The sequence below is a fragment of the Mauremys reevesii genome, linkage group 2 (assembly GCF_016161935.1).
Source record: "Mauremys reevesii isolate NIE-2019 linkage group 2, ASM1616193v1, whole genome shotgun sequence".
In the NCBI taxonomy this organism is placed as follows: domain Eukaryota; kingdom Metazoa; phylum Chordata; order Testudines; family Geoemydidae; genus Mauremys; species Mauremys reevesii.
This window is the reverse complement of record NC_052624.1, coordinates 282,464,467-282,484,372: the sequence shown is the minus strand read 5'-3', so window position 1 is coordinate 282,484,372 and position 19,906 is coordinate 282,464,467.

The window sequence follows — 19,906 nt, the reverse complement described above, 5'->3', positions numbered from 1 at the left end:
CGATTTCTGTACTCCTCGCCTGACGAGGGGATTAGCACTAAAATCGACCTTGCTGGGTCGAATTTGGCGTAGTGTGGACGCAAATTGACAGTATTGGCCTCCGGGAGCTATCCCAGAGTGCTCCAATGTGACCGCTCTGGACAGCACTTTGAACTCCAATGCACTAGCCAGGTACACAGGAAAAGCTCTGGGAAGTTTTGAATTTAATTTCCTGTTTGGTCAGCGTGGCGAATTCAGCAGCACTCAGTAGCATGGGTGACCATGCAGTCCCCCCAGAATCGTAGAGCGTAAAATGTTTCTACGCTCCCCCTATCATCTCCATCCCTGAGGTTACTGCAGATTAGAAGGTGGAAAAAACGCACTCACAATGACATGTTTTCCGAGCTCAGGCAGTCCTCCCGCACTGATAGGGCACAGCTTAATGCATGGAGGTATTCAGTGGCAGAGGCTAGGAAAGAATTAAGTGAGTGCAAAGAGCAGAGGCAGGACGCGATGCTGAGGAAAGCCAGCAAGAGCACAGACCTACATCCACTGTATAACTGCCTACCCTCCTCCCCATGTTCCATAGCCTCCTCACCCAGACGCCCAAGAATGTGGGGGGAGGCTCGGGCACCCAGTCACTTCACTCCAGAGGATGGCCCAAGCAACAGAACGCTGTCATTCAAACAGTTTGATTTTTAGTGTGGCTACAATAAGCAATGTGGCTGTGTCCTTCCCTCCTCCCCCACCTCACCTCATCTACCTCGTCCATTATCTCATTGTTTTTTAATTAGTAAAGAAAGAATGCATGGTTTCAAAACAATAGTTACTTTATTTCGAGGGGGGAGCATGGTTGGCTTACAGGGAATTAAAATCAACAAAGGGGGCGGGTTTGCATCAAGGAGAAACACACACAACTGTCACATCGTAGCCTGGCCAGTCATGAAACTGGTTTTCAAAGCCTCTCTGATGTGTAGGATGCCTTGCTGTGCTCTTCTAATCGCCCTGGTGTCTGGCTGCTTAAAATTGGACGCCAGGCAATTTGCCTCAACCTCCCATCCCGCCATAAACATCCTCCCACTTACTCTCACAGATATTACGGAGTACACAGCAAGGAGCAATAACAATGGGAATGTTGGTTGCGCTGAGGACTGACCTAGTCAGCAAATAGCACCAGCGAGCTTTTAAAGTGCATGACGGTGAGCTGAGCGGGCTCCATGCTTGTTGTGGTTTGGTGTCTGCATGGATAACCTAGGAAAAAAGGCGCGAAACGATTGACAGCCATTGCTTTCATGGAGGGAGGGGCGACTGACGACATGTACCCCAAACCACCCGCGACAATGTTTTTGCCCCATCAGGCATTGGGAGCTTAACCCAGAATTCCAATGGGCGGCGGAGACTGTGGGAACTGTGGGATAGCTACCCACTAAGTCGATGCGAGCCATGGTAGTGAGGACGCACTCCGCCAACTTAATGCGCTTAGTGGGAACATACACAATCGACTGTATAAAATCGATTTCAAAAAATTGACTTCTATAAAATCAATTTAATTTCGTAGTGCAGACATATCTGAAGACAGAGGTCAAGTTCCTGCTCTGCCACAGGCTTCCTGTTTGACCTTGGATAAGTCACTTGTTCTGTGCCTCAGTTTCCCTGAGTGTAAAATAGGGATAGCAGCCCTGTCCTACCTCACAGGATAAATATGTTAAAGATGGTGAGGTGCTGAGGTACTAGAATAATAAAAATCATATAACTGCCAAAGACAGATGAAACCTTCCCAGAAACTCACTCACATGTACAGCAGGGGCAGAGCTCTTCTTTGGGAGAGAACAAGTGACCCCCACAGCCTGCTGGGAAATGTTTTATTTTATCTCCTGCCCCTCTGAGGAAAAAGTTGATGAAAGCAACTTTTTTTATTTCAGTTTTGTCAATTTTCCTTTGAAAAAAAATAGATCAACAAACAGAAATTCTATTTGCCAAGTTTTCTCAAAGAGCCTTTTTTTTTCTGTTAAAAAAAATGATTTTTTCCCTAGTAAATACATAAGAATGGCCATACTGGGTCAGACCAATGGGCCATCTCAGTATCCTGTCGGCTGACAGTGGCCAGTGCCAGGTGCCCCAGAGGGAACAAACAGAACTGATAATCACCAAGTGATCCATCCCCTGTCGCTCATTCCCAGCTTCTGGCAAACAGAGGCTAGGGACACTTCAGAATACAACCTTCCTGTGCTTCCTGCCATGACAAGGGCACAGATAGCATAACCCATGCTGGCCTTCCATGTAGAGGTGATGAGCACATGCAGCTGTTAATGAAACCGAGGGAGAGACATGCAGAGGAGCACTGTGACTGGTTAGGTCCTTTGTGTGCTGGATATAATTTCCATTCCCAAACCTCCTTTTCACTCTGGAATCCTCCAGTGCCTACTGCATCAACCTCTAATGATAAGCTGAACTTTTATAATGACCATTAAAAAAAACCGTGCTGTTTCCAGCAATAGGAGACTTAACTGGGGTGAAACTAGAAGCCGTTCCAGCAAAGTGCGACAGTAAAAGACCAGTAAGTAAGCTGTCCATTTATAGAAAACATAAGATATAAAATTCATTTTTAATGGACTGTTTCCATGGAAATGGTCCTTCGTGGAGACATTTTACAGTGTATTAAGCAGCGCAGAGGGTTAAGGTGGCGGCCGTGGTGGCCATAATAGAGATTCTATGATTTGTTAAAAATTGTAACTGCTAAAAGGTTTATAGCCATGGGCGCGTGGACTATTTCAGAGGCGTTCATCATTCACCCGGCAAAATGGAGCACTAAAGTACACCTAGCAAAGTGGGATCCTGTCATGGTCTGAGCAGTTTGGAAAGACAGGGAAATATGTCCCTTGATTATAGGGCTAATAATAATTATTGATCATATGTATACCCAGATCCCATTCAACAAATAATCTCATTTATAAATATTAATTAGCCTTCCCCCTATAAAACACGTCTCTTGCCTGCAATCTGCTAAGTGTTCACGTTGCTAGATGTTATTTATTATTTGTATTACAGTAATGCCCAACTGAGATCAGGGCCTCTTTGTGCTTGGTGCTGTACAAACAACCCAAGCTCAAAATGTGTAGACCTACCCTAAGCGTAACGCCCATCTTGAGGAGACGTACCCGCGCTAGCTCTGACCAAGCTAGTGTGCTTAAATAGCAGTGTACCTGTGGCAGTGTGAGGGGAGGGAGGGACTGATGGCCGAGGATGTGCCTAGCATCTCGGACGGGTACAGACTTGGGCAGGCTAGCTGCTTGTGTTGCTGTGGCTGCAACTATTTTTAGGGCACTAGCCCAATCGGAGCTGGTGCAGGTCCATCCCCTCTAACTGGAAATTACACTTCTACCTCAAAGTGTCGTCATGCGCTCAGGAAAAGACAGTCCCTGCCCCAAAGAGCTTCAAGTCTAAATAGACCAGACGAAGGGTGGGAGAAGACACAGAGGTACAGAGAGGGGAAGTGATGTGCCTAGTCTACATGCATGACCTAGCTCTGCCACACAAGCATAAGGAAAAACACAAACCTGCCAGTTGCCCCTAGGCAATCAGTACCGGAGGCTATAGCCAAAGGGCCTTAGCTTATAGCAACTTGCAGAAATGTGTCCCAGAAAAAGAGATGGTCTCCTGACTAGCTGAGACTCAAACCACACAGAGCTATAGACTTAGAAAAGCAGAATTTGACTCCCTCGGGGAACTGATGGGCAAGATCCCCTGGGAGGCTAATACAAGGGAGAAAGGAGTCCAGGAGAGCTGGCTGGATTTTAAAGCCTTATTGAGGGCGCAGGAACAAACCATCCCGATGTGCAGAAAGAATAGCATATATGGCAGGCGACGAGCTTGACTTAACAGTGAAATCTTCGGTGAGCTTAAACACGAAAAGGAAGCTTTCAAGAAGTGGAAACTTCAACAGATGACTAGGGAGGAGTATAAAAATATTGCTCGAGCATGCAAGGGTGTAATCAAGAAGGCCAAAGCACAATTGGAGTTGAAGCTAGCAAGGGATGTGAAGGGTAACAAGAAGGGTTTCTACAGGTATGTTAGTAACAAGAAGAAGGTCAGGGAAAGTGTGGGCCCCTTACTGAATGGGGGAGGCAACCTAGTGACAGATTATATGGAAAAAGCTAATGTACTCAATGCTTTTTTGCCTTGGTCTTCACAGACAAGGTCAGCTCCCAGACTGCTGCACTGGGCAGCACAGTATGGAGAGGAAGTTAAAAGAACCGGTTAAGGACTATTCAGAAAAGCTGGACATGCACAAGTCCATGGGGCCAGATCTAATGCATCCGAGGGTGCTGAAGAAGTTGGCTGATGTGATTGCAGAGCCATTGGCCATTATCTTTGAAAACTCGTGGCGATTGGGGGAGGTCCCGGACTATTGGAAAAAGGCAAATATAGTGCACATCTTTAAAAGAGGGAAGAAGGAGAACCCGGGGAACTACAGACTGGTCAGCCTCACCTCAGTCCCTGGAAATATCATGGAGCAGGTCCTCAAGGAATCCATTTTGAAGCACTTGGAGGAGAGGAAGGTGATCAGGAACAGTCAAAATGGATTCACCAAGGGCAAGTCATGCCTGACCAACCCAATTGCCTTCTATGATGAGATAACTGGCGCTGTGGATATGGGGAAAGCGGTGGACATGATAGATCTTGACTTTAGCAAAGCTTTTGATATAGTCTCCCACAGTATTCCTGCCAGCAAGTTAAAGAAGTATGGGCTGGATGAATGAAGTATAAGGTAGATAGAAAGTTGGCTAGATTGTCAGGCTCAATGGTAGTGATCAATGGTTCAATGTCTAGTTGGCAGCCGGTGTCCGGTGGAGTGTTCCAGGGGTCTGTCCTGTGGCCGGTTAGTTCAATATCTTCATTAATGATCTGGATGATGGGATGAATTGCACCCTCAGCAAGTTCACATATGACACTAAGCTGGGGGGGAGAGGTTGATACACTGGAGGGTAGGGATAGGGTCCAGAGTCATCTAGACAAATTGGATGATTAGGCCAAAAGAAATCTGATGAGGTTCAACAAGGACAAGTGCAGAGTCCTGCACTTAGGATGGAAAAATCCCATGCACTGCTACAGGCTGGGGACCCACTGGCTAAGTGGCAATTCTGCAGAAAAGAACCTAGGGGTTACAGTGGACGAGAAGCTGGGTATGAGTCAACATTGTGCCCTTGTTTCCAGGAAGGCTAATGGCATATTAGGCTGCATTAGTAGGAGCATTGCCAGCAGATCGAGGGAAGTGATTATTCCCCTTTATTCGGCACTGGTGAGGCCACATCTGGAGTATTGCGTCCAGTTTTGGGCCCCCCACTACAGAAAAGATGTGGACAAATTGGAGAGAGTCCAGTGGAGGGCAAAGACAAGCCCTCTGAAGATCTGGCACGACACACTCCCTGGGCTAAATCTTGACATCCTTACTCAGGCATCCCAGCCACTGAAAATCAGTGGGAATTTTGACTGAGTAAGGGTGAATGAGACCTGAGCCAGAGCTTCAGGTTTGGACCTGGTATGGCTGGTACATGGCAAGCACATTCGGCACTAACTGTAATCAGCCAGTTGTCCTCAGGGGCTGCTCTAAGCCAAACACATGGCAGGAATCCAACCCAGAGACCACAAAGGGACGAACAAAGGTGCTGTGTTCTGTAATTCCACAGCCAGATGGAGACCTAGGTGCAAGCCACATCACTACGTATCAGGCCTGCAGCCCCACCCCATAGAGACCGACTGTATTTAAGGAGCAGCCGATGACCTGCTCTCCCCTGCAGATAGCGATGGATGGGGCTTGATTTGCCAGCCAGCCAGCCCAAGTTAGAGAATGTTATTACCAATGACCATGGGGCACGTTTAGCCAGCTCCCTGTTTTTTGTTTGTCTGGCTGACACTCAGAGCAAGAGAAAGGAGTCACTTTAATATGAAGTGACAGTTTGGAACTGGAACTATTTCCTCTGTCAGGGAGACTAAATGGTTGGCGGGGCCTTTAGGCGCGATGAGGCCTGGCCCTGCCAGAGTCGTTAGTTCCTATCATAGCTCCGGGTCAGCTCTCGACCCCGCTGCTTGGGTGCTCCTTTTCTCCCTGCTTTTAGAAGTGCAGCACCTTCCAATATCAATCCTGGTGCTGAGCCAGCCTCCTTTTTCTGGTCAGTTTTGCTAGAAAAGGGTAAATTTGGTTATCCTGAGAGTGAAGGACTAATGCAATAACTTAGAGCAAAGCAGGCACTGTATGTGTCCTCCGTTCAGCTTTGCCAATGGCCCTCATTAATAACCCACAGCCTCCTTCGTTAACCCAGTCCTGGCTTTCCATTGCAGCTACGTCAGTGAAACTTCATTCTTGTCCTGCAGCCTCTGCCATTCCAGTCCTGGGCTCTCACACAGCTCTGCCAATGCTCCTTTATCCAAATCTAGGACCTCCTTTGTTACTGCACTTCTGGGTCCTTCTAAACAGCTGCTCCATCTGAAGAAGTGGGTTTTTTACCCACGAAAGCTTATGCCCAAATAAATCTGTTAGTCTTTATGATGCCACTGGACTCCTCGTTGTTACCATGCACCTCAATACCCCTCTGGTTCTCCTCTACACAGGCCTGCCTGCATTACCCACTCCCTGCTGTTATAGTCACAAATCTGTGGGTGACCAGCTTTCACAAAGTGATCACTCCATATCTGACCTCTCATCCTCAAAGGAAACCCACACAACACCTTCAGAAGACGAACCTGGGAGCTTAAATTTATAACTTTGCTAATACTAAAAATCATTGACTGAACAGAGACACTGGATTTATGGTTTATTATGTCAACCTATAACCCACTCAGGGCCGGCTTTAGGAAGTGCGGGGCGCAATTTGAATCTCGGGCGGTGGTCCAGGTCTTCAGCGTCACTTCGGTGGCGGGTCCTTCACTTGCTCCAAGTCTTTTGCGGCACTGAAGGACCCACCGCCGAAATGCTGCTGTGGAGTGAGTGAAGGACCCGCCACCGAAGTGACGCTGAAGACCCGGAGCAAATGAAGGACCCACCGCCGAAGTGACGCCGAAGACCCGGACTGTCGCCAGGTGAGTAAAAATTAAAAAGGCACCTAAGTTAGGTGCTCTTCTTTAGGGTGCGAGGCCCTCTTAGGCACGGGGCCCGATTCGGGGGAATCAGCCTAAAGCCGGCCCTGAACCCACTCACCCCCTCCCATCGCCAGCCTTTTTTTCCCTTTCTCCCTATGACAGGAGAGGTGTTAATGGGCCACTTCACCTTGGATGGTCCCTTGAAATAGGTGCTAAATACTTATGCTATCTGTTCCAACTTACATTTTTCTGTGACACTCTGTGTCTATTTCCCAGATCAGAAGAAGAGCTCTGTGTAAGCTCAAAACCTTGTCTCTTTCACCAACAGAAGTTCATCCAATAAACGATATGACCTCACTCACCTTGTCTCTCTAAGGAAAGGGTAAAGCAGAATTCTCGCTTCTGTTTTATGGCCTTATGAAAATGAACCAAGGGCTCCAGACCTAAGCAAAGGATGGTGCTGAATGGGTATTTAACATCCGGTAAATCTACCTGTAATAGGAAGAACCCTGGGCTTGAAACTGTACCTAGTTAATTTAGATAAGTATTGCGGCGGCCAGTCTCGAAAATACTTGAGTGTTTGCCAAGCTATTTGGCACATCCACCGTCCTATCTTTTATCTCAAGTGCAGCCTCTGTATTCATACAGGCTATAAAGTATTCCCTTTTTTTATGGCTGCACAAATATCCCCACATGATCAGCTATGAACTAGACCTCTCTAATGGGGATAGATGGATGGCCGGCAGCCATTTGAAAGATGGCACAGGCCTTGACAGATAGCATCACACTCAAATATATTAAGATGCTCCTATCTTTGGGCTTCCCACACACTCAATGAGGCCTTTCTCTTTGACTCTGCCATTTTATTTCTGCTCTCCCATTAACACCTCTGCTTCTCCTCATTTCTACTCCCCAGAGTGTCGAGTGCTGCCCATTAATGCACAATCAGCCCTGGATGAATGATAGCCCCATTCGCTGACAGCACATATGACATTCAGATGTACAAGCCAGGAATTCATTAGGATCAAGGCAGTTGTCAAGTATGATGAACACTTCAGTAAAGTGCTACCAAGTTGCCTGTCTTCTCCTCTTTTCCTCCCTCCTACCCCTCAAGGCAGCAAAAGTCTCTTACAGACGGATATTATACAGGGAGAATGTATGGAAACAAATCCAATATTTACTGGAAATGAACCAAGCAAAAAGATTTGACTTAAAATGCAGCACACAGTAGAACCTTGCAATAGACTGCCTAGTGCATATGTGCCCCACTGACCTCTGCTGGATGGAATCAGAACTGCTCAGCTGACGATCATAGGGCCTATACTGGGCTATCATGGGGTTCACTCACCACTGGTGGGACCTCCTTCTGGTAGGGTTGCCAGGTATTCAGTTTTTGACCGGAATGCCCGGTCGAAAAGGGACCCTGGAGGCTCTGGTCAGCACCATTAAAAGTCCAGCTGGCAGGGCTGGCAGGCTCCGCACCTGGTTCTGCGCGGCTCCCGGAAGTGACGACATGTCCTTCTGGCTCCTAGGCAGAGGGCCGGCCAGGGGGGCTCCACCCACTGCCCCCACACTGTGTGCTGGCTCCGCAGCTCCCATTGGCTGGGAACTGCAGCCAATGGGAGCTGTGGGGCTGGAACCTGCAGGCAGAGGCAGCACGCATCATGCAGAACCATCTGGCCGCCCCATGCCTAAGAGCCGAGGGACATGTTGCTGCTTTCAGGAAGCCTCCTGAGGTAAGTGCTGCCCAGAGCCCTCTCCCCACACTCCCTCCCATACCCAACCCCCCTGCTCTATCCCTAAGCCCCCTTCCACACCCAAACTCCCTCCCAGAGCCTGCACTCCCTCCCCCTGCCCTTGCCCCAGCCTGGAGCCCCCTCCAAAACCCTGAGCCCTTCATTTCTGGCCCCACCCTGGAACCCACACCCCCAGCCCACAGCCCGTACCCACTCCCACACCCCAACCCACTGCCTCAGCCCGGCGCCTCCTCCCAAACTCCTATCCCTTCAGCTCCAACACCCAGCCTGGAGCCCCCTCCTGAACCCCAACCCCCTGCTGCAGCCCAGAGCCCATTCCTGCACCCTGAACCCGTCATTTCTGGCCCCACCCCAGAGCCGCACCAGCCAGAGCCATCACCCCCTCCTGCACCCCAACCTCCTGCCCCAACCCAGTGAAAATGAGAAAGTGAGGGTGGGGAGAGAGTAATGGAGGGGATGGAGTGAACAAAGGATGGGGCCTCAGGGCAGGGGCGGAGCCTCAGAGAAGGGGTGGCGCAAGGGGCGGGGCAAGGGTGTTTGGTTTTATGAGATTAGAAAGTTGTCAACCCTACCTCCTGACAATTTTAGGGGATTAGCTGTTGGCCAGGCCTCGGGCCTTCCTCTGGCAGTGTCTCTCCTGCCATCCTCTTGCCCAGTGGACCCCTCTCACTCCAGGAAGCACGGCCTCCTCTTTCTGACGCGGCCTTCCGGCAGGGTCACCATACGTGTTCACTGCTTCCGGGCTAGGTGTAACAAAGTCTTTCTAGGACTCCCAGGCAGTCTGCTGTCCTCTGCCTGGCCTGTGCCACATCCCCAGTGGCTGCCAGGGGAACCCAAGTCCACCGTGTACTCCAGGTTCCAGTCCAGGGACCCTCAACCCAGCAGTTCTGGGGTTTACTCTCCCAGCCTTCACTGCGCCTTTCCTGGACTGCTTCCTGCCACCGCGGTTCCTCTCTTTGCTCTGGATCTACCTGCTCCAAACAGTCCTCTCTCTTCCCAGGGAATGGCTGCCACCTTCCCCAGTAGCCCCCTTCTGCTCTCAGCTTTATAGAGATTGCTCCTGTCCCTGATCAGCTATCCCTGCTTCCAATTCATTTCCCGCTCCCTGACTGCTCCTCCAGGTGCAGCTTGTGGAGTTAATTGACCCACCTGGCCATCTTAACCCCTTCCAGTCCTGAGTGGGATGGACACCCCGTCATGTGGGCAAATTAGGGATTTTTTGGTATGTTGGCAACTGTGAAAAAAAATCAATTTGCGTTGAACTGAAAACATTTTTCTTTTGAAAATGTTCAGGAAATTGAAAAGTTGGAAAAAAAAATAATTTGGGGTCTAACAAAACTAAGCGTTTTGGTTTGATTTTGAGCATTTTTTAACCTTAAAAAATAAAATTAAAGGACATTTCAACATGAAAAGTATTTTTGAATCAAAACATTGAAAATTTTGTTTAAAAAATGTCAATAAAATGTTTAGATTTTTTCAGAATTATTTTTCCCGACTGAAACAATTTGGTGAAATCCATATGAAGTCATGAAATGTTTTGGCGTAACCGAGCCTGCATTTTTCACCAAAAAAAGTTTCAGTTGAAAAATGTAAGCCAGCTTTAGTTTATACTCCTAACAGCAAATGGCAGAATTCTAGTGGCAGAATTCTTGTCTATCTTAGGCTTGCCCCAGCGCTGGGAGAAAACTCTCCCAGCGCTGTCCTCCAGCTCCCTGTGGGGAATAACGGACAGCGCTGGGAGCGCTGGGGCTTTGACTACACTGGGCAGCGCTGCAGAGGGTGTGTTTTCACACCCTGCTGCAGCGCTGCAAATTTGCAAGTGTAGCCAAGCCCTTAGGTACTTATAGAGGCAAGGTGGTGGGAGGGAATATCTTTTATTGGTCCAACTTCTGCTGGTGAGAGAGATGAGCTTTTGAGTTTACACAGAGCTCTCCTTCAGGCCTGGGAAACTAACTCCAAGTGTCACTGTTAAATTGATTGCACTGGCCTCCTTAGCGCTACAAAAGTAAATTTCCATCTCTTGATAGTCACCCCTTCTTGTCAACTGTTGAGAACAGGCCACTTCCACCTTAATTGAATTGGCCTCGTTAGCACTGACCCCCCTCCACCCCGACTTGTTAAGGCAACTCTCATCTTTTCATGTGCTTTAATATATATACTGCTTACAGTATTTTTCACACCATGCATCTGATGAAGTGGGTTTTAGCCCACGAAAGCTTATGCTCAAATAAATTTGTTAGCCTCTAAGGTGCCACAAGGACTCCTCATTGTTTTTGCTGTTACAGACTAACATGGCTACCACTCTGAAACCTATTAAATACAAGATACTTCTGACTGTCATTAACACCTGCCCTCCCTAGGCTTGAAAGCCTGAGCTCCAGCATGAGCTGTAATACCCACCCAGATATTTTCAGTCCATGTGTACCCAGGCTAGGAAGCTCGGCCCCAGCTGCAGTGTAGCTAAGACATACCCTGAGTAAGGCTGTGAGTTTGTCACGGGGGTCATGGAAGTCATGGATTCTATGACATTCCCTGACCTCCATGACTTCTGCAGCTCAGGCAGCCCCTGGGCCAGTCGCACCGGCCGCTCCTGGGGCAGTCTTGGGCCGCTGTGCACCTCTCCCCCAGCATCAGCAGGAGTTTGGGTGTGGGAGGGGGCAGGGGGTTGGGGCACGGGTGAGGGCTCTGGGCAGCACTTACCTCGGGGGGCTCCCCAAAAGTGATGACATCCCCCTCCGTAAGCTCCTAGGTGGAGGCATGGCCAGGCCACTCTGCGTGCTACTTCCACCTGCAGGCACCACCCCCACAGCTCCCATTGGCCGCAGTTCCTGGCCAATAGTAGCTGCGGAGCTGGTGCTCTTGCTGGAGCCAGCACGTAGAGGTGCCTGGCCACACCTCCACCTAGGAACTGAGGGAGAGGGATATCACTGCTTTCAGGGAGGCACAGAGCCATGTAGGGAGCCTGCGAGCCCTCCCAATTCCCCCAAAGCACCAGTGGGGGTCCCAGGCCACATGCCACCGCCTGCCCATCCAGCACCAGCGGGGGTCCAGGGCCGCTCCTCCAGCATCTGAGGCGCCTCCGGGACACCTCCCAGAACCTGCAACATTCCCTGGGCCACCCCCTTCGAGCACCCATGGCACCCCCAGGCCATCCCCCCTACCTGATTTAGTCAAAGGCGTATAGTACAAGTCATGGACAGGTCATGGGCCATGAACTTTTGTTTACTGCCCGTTACCTGTCCAAGACTTTGTACTAAAAATACCCATGACTAAAATGTAGCTTTAACCCTACAAGGTAAAAGCCCAAACCACTGGATCATCCTTCCCCTGGCACTGTAGGAGTGGCAGGGTATGCGATATGTGCCCACCATTGCGTTACTGTTGCAAGTAGCCGTGGTGAACAACCAAGAGTTGCAGTGGTAGATGGTCACAGATTAGATGGCAACACGACTGCAAATTAACCCATTAACTACACAGTAAGAATGGCTGGGCAATTCCACCTCCACTGCTGCATCTTTCAGAGACAGTCCAACTCATCATTTGTTCCTGGAGTAGGGGCATTGTCAGCAGATTGAGGGATGTGATCATTCCCCGCTATTCGACATTGGTGAGGACTCATCTGGAGTACTGTGTCCAGTTTTGGGCCCCACACTACAAGAAGGATGTGGAAAAACTGGAAAGAGTCCAGCGGAGGGCAACAAAAATGATTAGGGGGCTGGAGCACATGATTTATGAGGAGAGGCTGAGGGAACTGGGATTGTTTAGTCTGCAGAAGAGAAGAATGAGGGGGGATTTGATAGCTGCTTTCAACTATCTGAAAGGGGGTTCCAAAGAGGATGGATCTAGACTGTTCTCAGTGGTACCTGATGACAGAACAAGGAGTAATGGTCTCAAGTTGCAGTGTGGGAGGTTTAAGATGGATATTAGGAAAAACTTTTTCACTAGGAGAGTGGTGAAGCACTGGAATGGGTTACCTAGGGAGGTGGTGGAATCTCCTTCCTTAGTGGTTTTTAAGGTCAGGCTTGACAAAGCCCTGGCTGGGATGATTTAGTTGGGAATTGGTCCTGCTTTGAGCAGGGGGTTGGACTAGATGACCTCCTGAGGTCCCTTCCAAACCTGATATTCTATGATTCTATGATTTCTCCTTCGCCTGCGCTGCCCATCAGCTTGGTTCTGATGCAGGAAAATCGATGTCCCTTTGCGTTTTACCTTCTCAATAGCTTAACTGCAGTGGGTCCTATGTACCAAATCATCCTTATTGCACAATGAAGGAGGCGGTTTTAAATAACGCTGTTATAAGAATAGGTCTGTTCAAATAATATTTTGGGGGTGTAAGGAAGGGGGACAAGGTTACGCGTTTGGTAGAGATTTGCGGAGTGCTGCAATGTTATACAACCTAGCTACAGTCAGACATATGGCTCTAAATATAGCCCCAACTATGAGTATTGCAGGAACCTCCTGGGATCTACAAGTATTGAGGTAGAATATTAGCATTTGCTGGCACTTGCTTGCTTCTTACTGGGAAGCTGGTTTACATGCAACAGAGGCCTAAAATGTGGGAAAGATCATGCAGTTTATTACTGCTGAAAGTGGTGCATGAAGAGAGCCTGGTTGTTTGCTTGGATTTAAAATGTCCCCTGAAGCATTTGTAACCCAGACAAGATGATGTCGCCAGAGAACCAGATAGTGACACTTCCTAGGAGATGAGAGTGAAACTGACTAGATTACTGATTATCTAGAGTGACTAGATTATCTGAAAAAATAATGAGGAGTCGTTGGGGCACCTTAGAGACTAATGAATTTATTTGGGCATAAGCTTTCATGGGCTAAAACCCACTTCATCAGATGCATGGAGTGGAAAATACAGTAGACAGGTATATATACACAGTACATGAAAAGATGGGCGTTGCCTTACCAAGTGGGGGGGTCACTGCTAACGAGTCAATGCAATTAAAGTGGAAGTGGGCTATTCTCAACAGTAGACTATCAAGAGAGGAAAAATCACTTTTGTAGTGGCAATGAAGGCAATGTAATCAGGGCAGCCCATTTCAAACAGTTGACAAGAAGGTGTGAGTAACAGTAGGGGAAATTAGTTTCTGTAGTGACCCATCCACTCCCAGTCTTTATTCAGGCCTAATTTGATGGTGTCCAGTTTGCAAATTAATTCCAGTTCTGAAGTTTCCAGCTGGAGTCTGTTTTTAAGTTTTTTTGTTGAAGAATTGCCACTTTTAGGTCTGTAATTGAGTGTCCAGGAAGGCTGAAGTGTTCTCCGACTGGTTTTTGAATGTTATAATTCTTGACTGATTTGTGTCCATTTATTCTTTTGCGTAGAGACTGTCCGGTTTGGCCAATGCACATGGCAGAGGGGCATTGCTGGCACATGATGCCATATATCACATTGGTAGATATGCAGGTGAACGAGCGAAGTGCAAAAAGAAAGACAGCAGCATGGGCGACATGAGGTGTTGCAGGTACAGCAGTTGACTGGGAGACAGGTGCATTGGGCTCGGTTCGCAGCTCTGCTGCACACTTTCTGGGCCAATTTGGCCGAGTCACTTTAATCTCTCCCTGCCTCAGTTTCCTGTATGGAAAAAGGGGTTGGGAGGGCTAATTCTGGCCTCAACTGAGACTTAGTTCTAGGTGCTAATGGAAGGTCTCTCAGCTTGTGTGTACCCCTGCCCCCCCCTGCTGTGTCTGTCTTGTGTATTGGAGCCCTTTGGGGCAGGGACTGTCTTTTTGTTCCGTGTTTGTACAGCCCCTAGCACCATGACTAGGGCTCCTAGGTGCTATGATAATACAAGTAATGAATAATAATAATAAATGGTGCAGAATCTAGCAGATTCAGTTGCAATCTTCCCTTTTAAGGTGTCATTAGGAGCCTAGGTATGGGCATTTAAAAAAACATATTATGAATTTTCAGCCTGTTACTGGGGGCCAGATCCCATAAGTCCTTCCTCACACGAACAGCCCTTATCGATGTGAGCATTCCCATTGATTTCAGCAGGACTCCTCTGCTGAGAAAGGGTTTGCAGCATCAGGGCCCCGTGTCCCTTTAATTCATTTGAGATCAGTTCGCTGCTTGTTTTCCTTGTACAGAGGAAGAAAATTGGAAAAAATGGAGGGGGGAGCAACGCTGATTAACCTTGTCTGGGATGGAGAATTACTCCAGTTACTTCACAACATGACTCCAAAATCTGTACATAACGTGTCCCTGTTATTATGTTACTGGATCCCCTCCCCCCATACTACCCGCTCTATTGTGCAGGATTATTCTCTTACGTAAGGCATGTGCTGTGCTCTGGAAGAAAACCAGCCGCTCGCATAATGAGTGGCTAGAGCACTGCAGCAGGGTTAGCGGAATACAAATTGTCTCGAGAAGCAGCGTTTATTTTTAGCCAGCAGCTCCAAACAAGCAGCCAGGAGCTGTTCTCCAGGGAGGAGTCGGGCAGGCAAAAAAGCAACAAGCTGTTACATATTCCTCCCCCCCCCCCCCCGCCCCAGGCAAAAGTTGAAAAGTTGAGCTGCAAGAAGCTGCATCTGTGGGAGGCCAGGGGTATGCTGGGATCTGGAGGTTATGCTCATCTCGCTGGCTGACAGCATCTCTCCTTATTGTACATAAACAAAGGGCGTCCCGCAGGATGAGCTTTGGCTGTTTTACCATAAAAAACCTCAAATAAAAATCCTGGGGCTTTCGTTCATTTTGGCTCATCGGGCTTGTCAGGACCACTTCCAACACACACAGCAATGCTTGGCCTTTTGCTCGAAGCAAAATGCGAAATGGAGGCACAACCACGGACTCTTTATGCCAGAGGGATGCGGGAGGGATTGCAGATGTTTTGATCAGCCACATGACCAGGGAGGCAGCGGCATGTGTGTCTCCCCTTTCTATTGTTTTCACCTTCCCGTGCGCCTGAGGCAGAGCCGCACCTGAGGCCGAGTGCGGCTGTCTGAGCACATCGAAACGAGGGCCCATATTTTGAAAAGCGACGAAGGCTCAGATCCGCAAAGGCATTTAGGCTCCTAGCGTCAGTTGATTTCAGTGGAAGTTAGGAGCCCAAATACCTTTAAGGATCTGGGCCTAGGTGATTCTGGTGATTCTAGGGGATTCCTTTTGCAGTGCCCAGTTAGAAAGCGGCAGCGCTCTGCGAAACCAGGCCCCGTGCAGGCCTCTCGGACTGGACATCCGAAAATGGAGGTACTCCAAATCACCAGTTCTTTTTGAAAATGTCAGTTGTGCCCCTGCAAAACATGTTCTCAGTTCACTCACGGCATCCATTAATCAATCCTAACCACATCTCAGGGCAGGGCAGTGCTTTGTCCACACTGAGAGACGCAGAGAGGTGAAGGCCAAACAGGACATTTACGGCGGAACCAGGACACCCGCTCCTCCATTCCAACTACGAGAGCAGTGGGTACTATTAGACTCCTTTCCACTCTTAGGCCTTGTCTATACATAGATTAGCCCTGTGTTCAGCCAAAGATGCAGCTGCATCGGTGCAACCCTCGAGTGTGGACAAGGAAAGGAGCAATTGTCACTGGCAGAGCTAACCCTGGTGTCAAGCAGGAGTAAACATGGTGCAAATCTTAGTTTGCTTGTCTATACTTGGCAGTTGCCCAGGTGTAAGGTGACCCACAGGGAAAATGGGAGACCGCGCGAGACTGGCCTCAGTCACGCACCCAAAGCCCCCTCCCCCAGGGGCTGACCCACGCTGCTCACCTGAGCCCTGCCTGCCCCCCGGGTGCGGCTGGCCCGAGCTGCTCACCCAAGCCCCACCTGCCCACCCCACGAGGCTGGGGCTGGCGTCGCTGCTCTTCTGAGCCCTATCTTCCCCCACCCCCGGGCAGGGCTGGCATCACTGCTCACCACCCTGCATCTTCCTCTACACCCCATCCCACTTTTTTGACAAATGCCCCACTTTTGCCAAAAAAGTCAGGATGGCTGGGACAGGGCTTAAAAAGGGAATGTCCCAGCCAAAACGGGACATATGGTCACCCTACCCAGGTGTAACTACCTCAGTGTTTGAAACTGGGGCTCTTTCCAGGGGTAAATAAGGCCTGAAGCTGGGATAACCTGCATGTAATGTCCAAGTGCAGGACGGCCTAGGGCACTATATCTATGGGGAAGTTACAGAGCCATGAAAGCAACAGGGTCATATGGAAATGATGCCTGTGACGGGGTCCCCGGGGTGCAGGCTGGGACTGTGAGACCGCTGTGCTGCTGAACTCTCCAGTGTGGACTGTCTCTCTCAATGCTTTGCTAGTGACAAGCAGCAAACCCCTCCAGGCCCTGCTATCACTCAGCACAACAGCATGTGAAGCCTCACACCCAGCTAGATTGCCTGATTGGGGCTTGGTCCTGCTTTGAACAGGGGGTTGGACTAGATACCTCCTGAGGTCCCTTCCAACCCTGGTATTCTATGATTCTATGAATGCTCCCAGAGCCACTCATGAATCACATGGAGAAAGGCACCAGCCAAATCCCCCCAGCTGCCAGCCTTGTAGCTCAGGAATACACAATCTTGCACTGCTCAAGACGAGCAGTGCAGATTTATTAATTGGTTCACCACTTCAGCAATGGAAAGTGGATAGACACCAGCCTTTGCAAACCTGAGCAGACTTACCACACTCTTCAGGCAAACTCACTGGTAAAGATAAACAGTTAAACAAATTTATTGACTACAAAAGATAGATTTTAAGTGATTATAACTGATAGGCAAAAAGTCAGAGTTAGTTACCAAAAGAAAACAAAATATAAGCCTGCAGTCTGAACTCTCAACCCTATTAGACTGGGTAATATCTACATTAAGCAGTTTTTCTCACCACACTGGATATTACAGTTCATAGTACACAGGTTTCACCCTTGAAACCTGGGCCGGTCCCTTCTGTTGGAGTCTTCAGTCTTTTGAGTACCCTTGTTGCTTGCAGCATAGGTGGGGGAAGGAGAAAGGCCCAGCATGGGCCCTGTGTTCTGTTTTATACCCTTAGTCCATGTGCTTGAAGGACACAAGTCCAGGCATGTTGGGGGGCATTGCTGAGTCTCCAAGCAAGGTTGACCAATTCTCCTGGTGTGGCCTTATGCAGGTGAGTCATTAAATTGTAACTCCCTTGCTGGACAATGGCTGTTGAGGGTTGTTTGATGCCCGCCCCGGCATTGGTTACTTTCCTTGCTGTTGTCTGTGGGCAGCTACTATCTGGCCAATTCCCCAACTTACAGCATGTATTACTGACAACCATACAGCACAATTCTCATAACTTCATATGCACTAATGACATACATATTTAAATAGAACAGTGACTTTCAGCAGATCATAACCTTTTCCCTGATACCTCACATGGCCTGCTGTATATACAAGATCACAATTATATATACATGAGGAATATGGGGGTTACAGGGTGCCCCCCCCAAGGTATATCTTCTGGCTGCAAAGTTTCTGCCCATCTGTCTTGTCCCCTGAGAAAAGAGTATCACACTTTCTGCTCAGTTATGGGTGACCTAAGGGGGTTTCTGATACCCTGCACTAGCTGTGAATAGAGGTCTGACCCCCCAGATGTCAGTCACCTGAGAGGAACATTAAAAACCCCTGAACCATGGGTGGAAACACTAGGGATTGGCTGAGAACTGCCAGCAATGAGCAAATACTTCCCTTTCTCCTCAGTGTGCATCAGAAGGACATTCTGGGTAAGGGCGTATACACCCATAGTCCTGCGCTTCAGAATTTGAACACTTGAATTTGAATTTGAAACCATGGTTTCCTGAAGAGAATGGAAGAAGGTGACAAAGTCACCAGGGAAGGGAAAGGACTGCCCAGAAGAGGGGATTGAAGCAGAAGCTGAGAGTGAAGAAGCATCGTAGGCGTGATTGTGTACAGTTGCTGTATAATAGCTTTGCAGAGCATTGAAAATGCTGAGCTTGGACTTGAGGAGGGACAAGAATGCACACAGGTGGAGGCATCTGAGGGCAGGGATAATGCCTGTGGAGTAGGCATAAAAATATAAACACCCAAGTCACAAAGACCAGTTGTGATCACTTCCAGAAGGTCACACACAGAATCAATTGCTATGGGCAACACAAAAGGAAGTCTTGGTTCTATCATCCACCCCCAAAGGCTGTCACCGACATCATCTCTATTGTTGTCATAGTCACACGTAAGAGTCTCCTGGGTGAAGTACCAGGTGAACAACACGAGTTAGTTAAACACACTTCATTTTCCCAACAGGCAAATGTTCAGAAGAAAGATGATGAGACAAGTGCATTTGTTTGATCACATGGACAGGCAGGTGAGGATGGGGGATGGAGTGGACAGAGATGCAAGAAGAACTCAGCAAGAACGGGACAGGATACACGACCTGAGAGTGGGTGGAGCACAAGAAGCTGGGACAGAGGAAGCTAGGCTACCGAGTGGTTGAAAGAGAATGGGTAGGGCCCAGCGACGTGGAGCACAGTGGTGTAGAGTCATAGACTTTAAGGTCAGAAGGGACCATTATGATCATCTAGTCTGACCTCCTGCACAACGCAGGCCACAGAATCTCACCCACCCACTCTTGTAATAAACCCCTAACCTAGGTCTGAGTTACTGAAGTCCTCAAATCATGGTTTAAAGACCTCAAGGTGCAGAGAATCCTCCAGCAAGTGACCCGTGCCCCATGCTGCAGAGGAAGGCGAAAAACCCCCAGGGCCTCTGCCCATCTGCCCTGGAGGAAAATTCCTTCCCGACCACAAACATGGCGATCAGCTAAACCCTGAGCGTCTGGGCAAGACTCACCAGCCAGACACCCAGGAAAGGATTCTCTGTAGTAACTCAGATCCCATCCCATCTAACATCCCATCACAGGCCATTGGGCATATTTACCGCTAATAGTCAAAGATCAATTAATTGCCAAAATGTGGGGCAGGTGTGGGCATAGCACAGAGAGAAAAAGTGAGTGGATAGCTCAGGGATTGGGTAATCATAGAATATTAGGGTTGGAAGAGACCTCAGGAGGCCATCTAGTCCAACCCCCTGCTCAAAGCAGGACCAACAACAACTAATGGGTTGGTGATCACTGTAATTTTCATTGGCCACAGCTACGCTAATCAGGCACGCAGGCAACAA